Below are 10,584 nucleotides of genomic sequence, written 5' to 3' on the forward strand. Positions count from 1 at the left end.
TAATTATAGAAATACATATTCTTACATGTCCTTTTATGTAATTTTATATATTTCAGCTAGTTTTACCAAACGTTATTTTTTATCAGCTAGCTTTTCAGCTATCAACTAACTTTTTATTTAACAGCTAGCTTTTCAGCTAACAGCTAATTTTCAGCTAGTCCACCAAACATAGCCTTAATGTTATGCTTCCGGATAATGCTATTCCTACTAGATGGAGCCGATTTCTTCCCAAAAAGTTTATATATATATATATATATATATATATATATATATATATATATATATATATATATATATATATATCATTATCATACATACTTATAAAGCTAGCATTTTTTCTTGAATCTCATGCATTTGAAACTCCCATTCTTTTTTCCTTTCACCACATTCATTTGAAACTCCCATGACTTTTCAAATTCTTTATAATAATAATTATAATTTGGTAATTAGGTTAAATAAATATCAAATCTAAAGTGTATTCATATATAAACTAAATTTCAATACTAAAATAATATCTTTAATTCTACTTATAAAATTATGTTTTTTAACTTTTAACATATTATACTTAATTTATTAGTTTTAATATATTGTTAGATATAAACCATTATCATTTTAATGGTATAATTTTTGAACAATTTGTATAAAATACTTAAATTATTAATTAAAATATAACATTATAGGCTCAACTTAAATATAAATTTCATTTAACTTAAACAACCCAAAGATTGTTTTATAAATAGTTAAAAGTGAAAAATTGTAGTGTCTTTCTAATAATGATTGTAAGTTAGTTAATAAGGTTAAATAAATATCAAACCTAAAGGGTAATCATAAATAGACTAAATTTCAATTTTAAAATAATATATTTACTTCTATTTATAAAGTTATGTCTTTAAATTTTAACATATTATACTGAATTTATTAGATTTAAAATGTTATTGCATGTAAATCATTATCAGTTTAAAGCTACAATTTTTGAACAGTTTGAACAAAATACTTAAATTGTTAATTTAAATATAACATTACAGTGTCAACTTAAATATAAAGTTTAGTTCCACTAAAAAACCAAATAATATTTTGTAAATAGTTAAAAGTGATACATTAAAGTGATAAATACAAAAACTAAATTGTAATATCAGTTTAACTAAAATATTTCCTAAATATATTTATATAATCGTTAAAAATTTTCAAATAAGTAGCTTAAAATAACTTATAATAACAATAGTTAAAAATAACTCTATATAAATGATTATATTGTTATCTTTAAAATCAAAAAATAATGTTTGATGTTTTAAATAATTATAATGATAGAAATTAAAACATTAAGCAAATAAATTTTAAAAAATTAGTTAAAAATAACAACTATAAATAATATTAAACCATATATAATATTTAATTTTATTGATGTGTAACTCGCGAGTAGAAGTCATTCAAACGATTGAGATTATGACGTTATAATAGATTTATATATTATCATATAATTCAAAATAATCAATATATTATATCAAATTAATAATTTAACAACAAAGTTAGTGTTATATTTTAAAATATATATATTTGTAAAGACTTCAACTATATAGGTGTTTCTGCGCATTACAATGTCAACTCAAATATAAATTTCAGTTCCATTTAAAAAAACTAAAGAATATTTTGTAAATAGTTAAAAGTGATAAATTGTAGTGATAAAAACAAAAACTAAATTGTAATCTCAATTTAACTAAAATATTTATTAAATATATGTTTATAATCGTTAAAAGTTTCCAAATAAGTAGCTTAAAATAACTTACAATAACAATAGTTAAAAACAACTCTATATAAATGATTATATTGTTAGCTTTAAAATAAAAAACAATGTTTCATGTTTTAAATAATTATAATGATATAAATTAAAACATTAAGCAAATAAATTTTAAAAAATTAATTAATAAAAAAAACTTTAAATAACATCAAATCATATATTATATTTAATTTTATTCATGTGTAACTCGCGGGTAGAAGTCATTCAAACGATTGAGATTATGAAGTTATAATAAATGTATATATTATCATATAATTCAAAATAATAAATATATTATATCAATTTAGTATATACAAATTATTATATCCAATTTAACAACAGCGTTATTGTTATATTTAAAAAAATATATATTTGTAAAGACTTCAGCTATATAGGTGTTTCTGCGCAACGTGCGGGCATTCACCTAGTATACTTATAAAGGAAACATTATTCCTTTCACCACATTCATTTGAAACTTCTATGTATTTTTCCTTTCACCACATTTATTTGAAACTCCCATGACTTTTCAATTTCTTTTTAATAATAATTATAATTTTGTTAATTAGGTTAAATAAATATCAAACCTCAAGTTTAATCATATATAAACTAAATTTCATTATTAAAATAATATTTTTACTTCTACTTATAAAGTTAAGTTGTTTATTTATTTATTTATTTATTTTTTTTTTTAACTTTTAACATATTGTACTTAATTTATTAATTTCAATATATTCTAGGATGTAAACCATTATCATTTTTAATATATAATTTTGGAACAAATTGTATAAAATACTTAAATTATTAGATTAACTATAACATTACAGGGTCAACTTAAATATATATATATATATATATATATATATATATATATATATATATATATATATATTAGTTTAACTTAAACAACCCAAAGAATATTTTGTAAATAGTTAAAAGTGATACATTGTAGTGTCTTTCTAATAATAATTATAAGTTGGTTAATAAGGTTAAATAGATATCAAACCTAAAGTGTAATTTGAATAAACTAAATTTCAATTTTAAAATAATATATTTACTTCTACTTATAAAGTTATGTTCTTTAACTTTTAACATACTATACTTAATTTATTAGATTTAAAATGTTGTTATATGTAAACTATTATCAATTTAAAGCTACAAATTTAGAATAGTTTGGACAAAATACTTAAGTAGTTAACTTAAATATAACATTACAATGTCAACTAAATTATAAATTTCAGTTCCACTTAAAAAACCAAAGAATATTTTATAAATAGTTATAAATGATAAATTGTAGTGATAAATGCAAAAACTAAATTGTAATCTCAACTTAACTAAAATACTTTATAAAGTTATTTTTATAATCGTTAAAAGTTTTCAAATAAATAGCTTAAAATAAATTACAATAACAATAGTTAAAAATAACTCTATATAAATGATTATATTGTTAACTTTAAAATCAAAAAATAATGTTTGATGTTTTAAATAATTATAGTGATAGAAATTAAAACATTAAACAAATAAATTTTAAAAAATTAGTTAACAATAACAACAACTATAAATAACATTAAACCATATATTATATTTAATTTTATTCACGTGTAACTCGCGGGTAGAAGTCATGCAAACGATTGAGATTATGAAGTTATAATAGATGTATACATATTATCATATAATTCGAAATAATGAATATCTTATATCAATTTAGTATACAAATTATTATATCAAATTTAACAACAACGTTGTTGTTATATTAAAAAAAAACATATATTTGTAAAGCTTTTAACTATATAGTTGTTTTTGCGCATTACAATGTCAAATTAAATATAAATTTCAATTGTACTTAAAAACCCAAATAATATTTTGTAAATAGTTTAAAGTGATAAATTGTAGTGATAAATGCACAAACTAAATTGTAATATCAATTTAACTAAAATATTTCATAAATATATTTTTATAATCATTAAAAGTTTCCAAATAAATAGCTTAAAATAACTTACAGTAACAATAGTTAAAAATAACTCTATATAAATGCTTATATTGTTACATTTAAAATCAAAAAAATAATGTTTGATGTTTTAAACAATTTTAATGATAGAAATTAAAACATTAAGCAAATAAATTTTAAAAAATTAATTAACAATAACAACAACTATAAATAACATTACACCATATATTATATTTAATTTTATTCATATATAACTCACAAGTAAAAGTCATTCAAACGATTGAGATTATGAAGTTATAATAAATGTATATATTATCATATAATTCAAAATAATAAATATATTATATCAATTTAGTATATACAAATTATTATATCAAATTTAACAACAGCGTTATTGTTATATTTAAAAAAATATATATTTGTAAAGACTTCAGCTATATAGGTGTTTCTGCGCAACGCGCGGACATTCGCCTAGTATATATATATATATATATATATATATATATATATATATATATATATATATATATATATATATATATATATATATTGTGGTGTGCTCTTCTTGACCGGTTGCCCACCAGATGGAAGTTGAGTCAAGGGTTGAAGTTATGTTTTATTGTGTCCGGTTTGTTCAGCAGCAATCGAACGTCTTGACCATCTGTTTATTTCTTGTGAGTTAGTGACCCACATATTGAGGAAAGTTTTTATTTGTTGTGATTTGGTTAAGAGGCACATGCTTGCTTGGAAACATCATGCTATAGAGGCTATTCTCGTTGTTAGGCTGCTTTGGTTAATTTGGAAATATAGGAATGGTTTGATTTTTTAAGAGGTGGCTCCGAGAAGAGATGAGATTTTTGTAAATTTAGTTGATTGTTCGTTTAATTGGTTTATCTTAAAAAATTCAAAAGTTTTTGCTAGATGGGTTCACCGGTTTTCAAACCATTTTCTAGCTATTTCAGTGTAATTTCCTAGCTCGTGCTAGTTTTTTGTTTTAATGTAACTTTCAGCCGTTCTTAATAAAATATTTAAACTAATTTTAGATTGAGTATTCAGGTTTAAAAATATTAAATAATATTTAAAGTAAGAGGTTTATCCCCAGATTTCGAAAAACATATAAAATCCAAAAATCTAGAATTCATCCGGTCATGTCGCAACAAGAACAACGCGCTGCGATCTTTGCAAATCCATAAATTTGATTTTCGATTTTTTAAGCAGTGCGTATAACTAAAACTTTGTCTTTATTTTTTTAACGACAAGGGGTTCACTAATTCTCTTTAAAGAACCATCTTGCAATCGAGTTACCTACACCAGTAGAAACACACATGTAAAACAAAAGATAAGAAACTGAAAGCCTCTTATCATCAATATTTTACATGTATGAAAGAAGGCACACATGGTGGGGGTAAGAGACATTGAAAAGGCATCGATTAAGTGAGAAATGAGTAGCCGGTAGTGTTCGATTTCAAGGGAGCAGACCTTAGTGTTTGGAGAGAGAGAGAGACAGGGGCGGAGCCAAGATTTTTTAATAAAGGGGGCTTACGTAGTAATAACATAGGGTAAATTACACCATCCGTCCCTCGTGCATATGCACAAAAGTATGTTTAGTCCCTATTTTGAAAAAATAACTCGGACTGTCCTTATGTTTGTTTTTTCTTGCGCGTTTAGTCCCTCTGAACATAAAAAGACTAATTTGCCCTTGATAATTTCTTTTTTAGTTTTCTTTTGTTTATTTATCTTATTTTAATTAAAAAAAAGAAAAAATAATATATCTCCATCAAACACACCACCCCTCCTGCCTCCCGTTTCCCCATATCCCTTCTACCCAGTAGTCTTCATCTTTCTTATCTTTTTCTTTGGATCTGTTGGATCTAGATCACCGGAGCCACCATTGATGGAGCAAAAAGGAAGCACCGGGATGTTGGTTCCATACACAAATAGCAACCAGACGTTGTTGTCCTTGTGGCCCTAGTACAATGATTCTGTCGTTGGGTTTATGGGAGGAGATGGTGACTTGAAAGTTGGGGAAGGAGGGAGGGGGAGGATATGGGTGGATTCATTGGAGGAGTAGATGGTGGCGTCTTGGAGCTGCTGAATCTACATGGTGGGTCGTTTTTATTTTTGGCAGGCGGAAGAGTTGATGGTGGCAGTTTTGGAGCTGTTGAATCTAGGTCGTCGGAGCTACCATCGTCGGAGCAAAATGGAAGAACAAAAGTGCTATTTTCTACCTCCATCTCAGTTCGAAACCCTTGCTCCACCTCTATTTCTTTAAAATCAGGCAAACCCTCTTTTTCACCCCCTCTTTCTTTGCATCGATATAACAACCACCATCGTGAGTGATACAAGCACCGTCACTGACGTCTTTTCATGTCAACGAATCCCCCGAAGAACATAGTTATGCTTCCTTCGTGGCGCCTCCAGTCCAGTGGTGCTCTTGGTGGCACCGGGAGATCTTAGAAATGAGATGATGAAGGTGAAGGTTTGAAACCCTAGGTGGTGTCGATGGTGGAGGGTTAGACTACTCATTATCGGTGTATTGTTCTTGGATCGAGACATGAGTTACTTCTGGTGTTTCCACTGGTGATGGCAGTATCAGATTCCGATGGTGGTGGTTGCATCAGATTCCGGTGGTTGTGGTTATAGTAGATTCGACGACTCTAATGTGTGTCAGAATTTAGAGGAAAGAGGGTGGGGTGGGGTTTTTTTATTTATTTTGTATTTTACAAATAATTGTAAGAAAAATAAAATAAATGAAAAAATAATTAAAAAAGGGTAGAATAGTCATTTCATGTCTCACAAGGGATAAAGCATGCAAATTTAAACTAATGAGGGATGACATGTGCAATATTTAACCAAACGAGGGACGGTTCGAGTTAAAATTTGAAAATAGGGACTAAACATGCTTTTGGACACATGTATAAGGGACGAATGGTGTAATTTACCCAATAACATATGAAAATATATTTGACCTTTAAATGATAAAAAAAGTCTTTAAATTTTTTAAAAAAATTGAAAAATAAAAAGATCACCTAAATAAAACTTATAATGTTTTTTCTTTTTTCTGGATTTCACTATGGATCATACATTCTTAAAATAAGGAGTAAATCTAAAAAAACTATAATATAAATATAGGTATCCAACTATATTTGTAACAGTTTAGTAATAAAAATATATGAGATGTAAATTAATATATATATATATATATATATATATATATATATATATATATATATATATATATATATATATATATATATATATTAAGTATTTACATTGTTGTAATGGAAATGTATGGGCTGCTCTGTTTACGATTTACAAGAAACAATGTTTTAAAAACCGGTTTTTTAGTTGAACCGGTATGGTGACCGGTTCCCGGTTTAACCGGTTCGACCGCCAAGTGAACCGGTTTCTATATTTTTCATGTTTTCTCCTATTTTTCTACACATACATACATATATAAATCATGAATTTGATGTTTCCAAGTTCAAACATTAAAAATACATATAAAAATAAGTTATAGATAAATCCAAATACATTAAAATAACACATAATCATAAGTTTTAGTGTTTTACATCAATCCATATACGTCAAAAAGAAAATAAAGTATAATACCGAAACTAAATATGGTTTTGGATGAATAAAAGTGCATCAAAAAACTTTATAACATTTACCATATGTTTTTATTTTAAGCAAACTAAATAGATATGAAAAAAATCACCAATGTTTATTATGTAAATGGTTCTTTTCCATTTTTTTATTCGGTTTAACCGGTTTATTTTGACCGGTTCAATCGGGTTTTTCTAAAAACCGGCCGGTTCAATTCGGTTTAGAAATCAATGTAAAACCGGTGATAGTTGAACCGCTTCCTCCCCCGGTTCCCGGTCTAACCGGTTCGACCGGCTGGTTCAACCCGGTTTTTAAAACATTGACAAGAAAACATAAAAGGTTTAAATGACAAACTATTACTATAGAGGCAATGTAAAAGGACTAATCATGTAAATTTGATTTTTTTAGATACACAATTAAAACCCAAGGGACTAACTAAAGGGCTTAGTCAAGAGTCAACTATGGTGAACAAATAGACGAGGATTAGGGGGGGCTGAGCACCGGGTAGCCCCGGTACTCCCTCCGCCATGAGAGAGAGAGAGAGAGAGTCCTACATTTTTATTTAATAGGTAAAGTAGTTTTTTCAAGTTGAAAGAGACCAGCACCATAACCAAACATGGTCTTTTAAACGTTTTTCCAGCCGATCCAAACAAAATTACAAACCACAAAGACCATTTTGCAAATTTGTCTTTGGAAAAAGATAAATGTCCCTTGCAGTATAAAATATTTAACTCTTTGATAAAACAACTCTTAAAACTTTGGCTAGATTCATTCAACTATAACCCAAAAAGATTCAAGGTATTTGTATAATTTAAACGAGATTTAGTCACATACTCATCGTTCCAAACACTTATCTACTTTATTGGACATACTCATGTCAAAAAGAGTCTTTACTTGATCTTTAATCGTAAGCAACCCCATACTTGCTCAACATCATGACTTATTTCACCACGTCAAAAAAGATATCATACGATCTCCTTGCTTTTCTAGTTAATGTTTAATTTCAGTTTCTAGGTATTCAATTCAACCAATCAACATTTATTGGTAACTTCTTTCTTTGCTATAAAATCACCTCGAACGTACTCCTACTTTCGAAACCACTTGGAACCCCCACAAATTACGATGGCTTCTCTTCTAAAAAATACTTTTACTATCACCTTCTACTTCATACTCCTTTCATCCCTTTCAAATCCCTCTAATGGAGTTTTCTCCGAGGAGCTTTCAGAAGCCATATCAATGAAAAGAATGGAGAAAACAACCCGCCTTCATTTCTTCTTCCACGACATCCACAGTGGCAAAACCCCATCAGCAATCAAGATCGCCGGAACCTCAGATCCGGGCTTCTTTGGCGACACATATATGATGGATAATGCTTTGACAGAAGGCCAAGATGCGTCATCAAAGGTGGTCGGAAAGGCGCAAGGAATGTACGCATTTGCAGCCCAGAAAGAACTGTCATTGCTGATGGTGTTGAACTACGAGTTCACCCAAGGAGACTTCAATGGGAGTAGTATCAGTGTCCTTGGCCGGAATCCGGTGATGATGGACGTCAGGGAGATGCCGATTGTCGGAGGCAGTGGAAGGTTTCGGTATGCCACTGGGTATGCGTTGGCGCATACGGTTTGGTTTGATTCCAAGACCGGGGATGCCATCGTGGAATACAATGTGTACGTAAAACATTACTAGGAAGTAGGAACTGGATTTGACTTTTGAGCATGTAGCTTTTGAAGTATTTTGCGCGCGTTTATGTTTTTCTGACATATATATGGGTGTAAAATGGGGATTTGACCCTTAACTTGTAAGGCGGATTTCGCTGGTTATCAATTTATCATAAATATTTTTATGTTTTCTGCATGGAGATTTGAAAATTATCTTTTATTTTTGCAGGTAACCATGCATCCCTTCTCTGGTCGGATTTAATTGAATGAACTATTGAAAAAATTAAAATAAAAATTGAATGGAAAGGAGGGTATTTATGGATTAAGATGTTCTTTAGTGGCCATATCTATGTTTGGAATGGATATCTTAAGGATTAAGACGTTTTGCATGAAGGTTTTGAGAACAGCTTATGTATGCTGAGCGTACGCCTGGCTATGCCTCGCGTAGCCCGCCCCGCGTAGCCAGATGCGAGCCCGTTTTCTGGTATTGCGCTCTACACCCAACGTAGAGTTTGAGTACGCCGAGCGTACTAACCAAGGTTGACTTTCGTTGACTTTTGTGGAATTTATGAAAAAAATATTTGAATTAAATGGAAAAATAATTGAATGAAATGTCGAAATTTTGAGCTCATCAGGGAAAGAGACTTCTCATTGATTTAAAGATCATTTTTCAAGAAGCAAACATGACATTCTTTTCATTATTATAGTAGGTTACAAAGTTTTTAACCATATACAAAGAGGAGGAGTTCCAATTCTAAGCCTTAGAATCATTAAAAACTTTTGAAAGATCTGCGTCAAAAGTACTTTAACTTCTGCTTGCTTCATAAGTGAAAGTCTCGTTAGCGAATGCCATCAGACAAACATCCTTCTTTACTTCTTTATCCAAGGATTCCTCTTCTTCAACCCATTTTTCTCCTTCACCGATCAGGACTTTGGATTCCAAGTTTTGCCTCCTTAGGGAAGTCACCAGTCTCTTGCACTTTGTCTCGTAGGATTCTTCCTAAGTGTAACATCTCAAAATCTAGGCTTAAGTTATATATATATATATATATATATATATATATATATATATATATATGTATATATATATATATATATATAAACAGTGAATAATTAATTTTAGAAGTAGAGTAAAATGTTTTAGAGATCAAAAATAAAATTTTGCAGCATTTTAGTAATAGGGACTAATTATGCTGAATTCCCCAAAATATAATTTGACATTACTTTGACTAGGGATGAGCGCCATGCGGTTATTGGCCAAAACCTCACCACTAACCGCAAATGCGGTTAATCCATTTTCAAAACCATTTGGTACGGTTATTTTTGCGGTGCGGTTTTGTTTTTGTGTGTTTCGGTTATTAAACGTATGAATTTTTTGCGGTTATTTTGTGTGGTTTTTAACCGCACTTTAGAGTTCAAATAGTTTTAAGAGTTTAAACATATTACTTGTAATAATAAAAAACCATAATGTATAAAATAATGAACTTAAATTACAAACAACTAATATCTTAAAAACTTTAAATCACGAGTAATTAAAAATAAATATTTGAAAATTATCAAATTTCACAATTTTCCAAAGTTAAACATCCAAAAAACCAACA

General features: G+C 28.5%; 1 pseudogene; it reads left to right on the forward strand.

The window, feature by feature from the left end:
* The first annotated feature begins 8,374 nt into the window (after window positions 1-8,374).
* LOC145099560 (dirigent protein 22 pseudogene) lies at window positions 8,375-9,179 on the forward strand (annotated as a pseudogene).
* The last annotated feature ends 1,405 nt before the right edge of the window (window positions 9,180-10,584 follow it).

This window comes from Lactuca serriola, chromosome 1, assembly GCF_051521515.1.
Source record: "Lactuca serriola cultivar US96UC23 chromosome 1, Lser_US96UC23_V15, whole genome shotgun sequence".
NCBI classification, from domain to species: domain Eukaryota; kingdom Viridiplantae; phylum Streptophyta; class Magnoliopsida; order Asterales; family Asteraceae; genus Lactuca; species Lactuca serriola.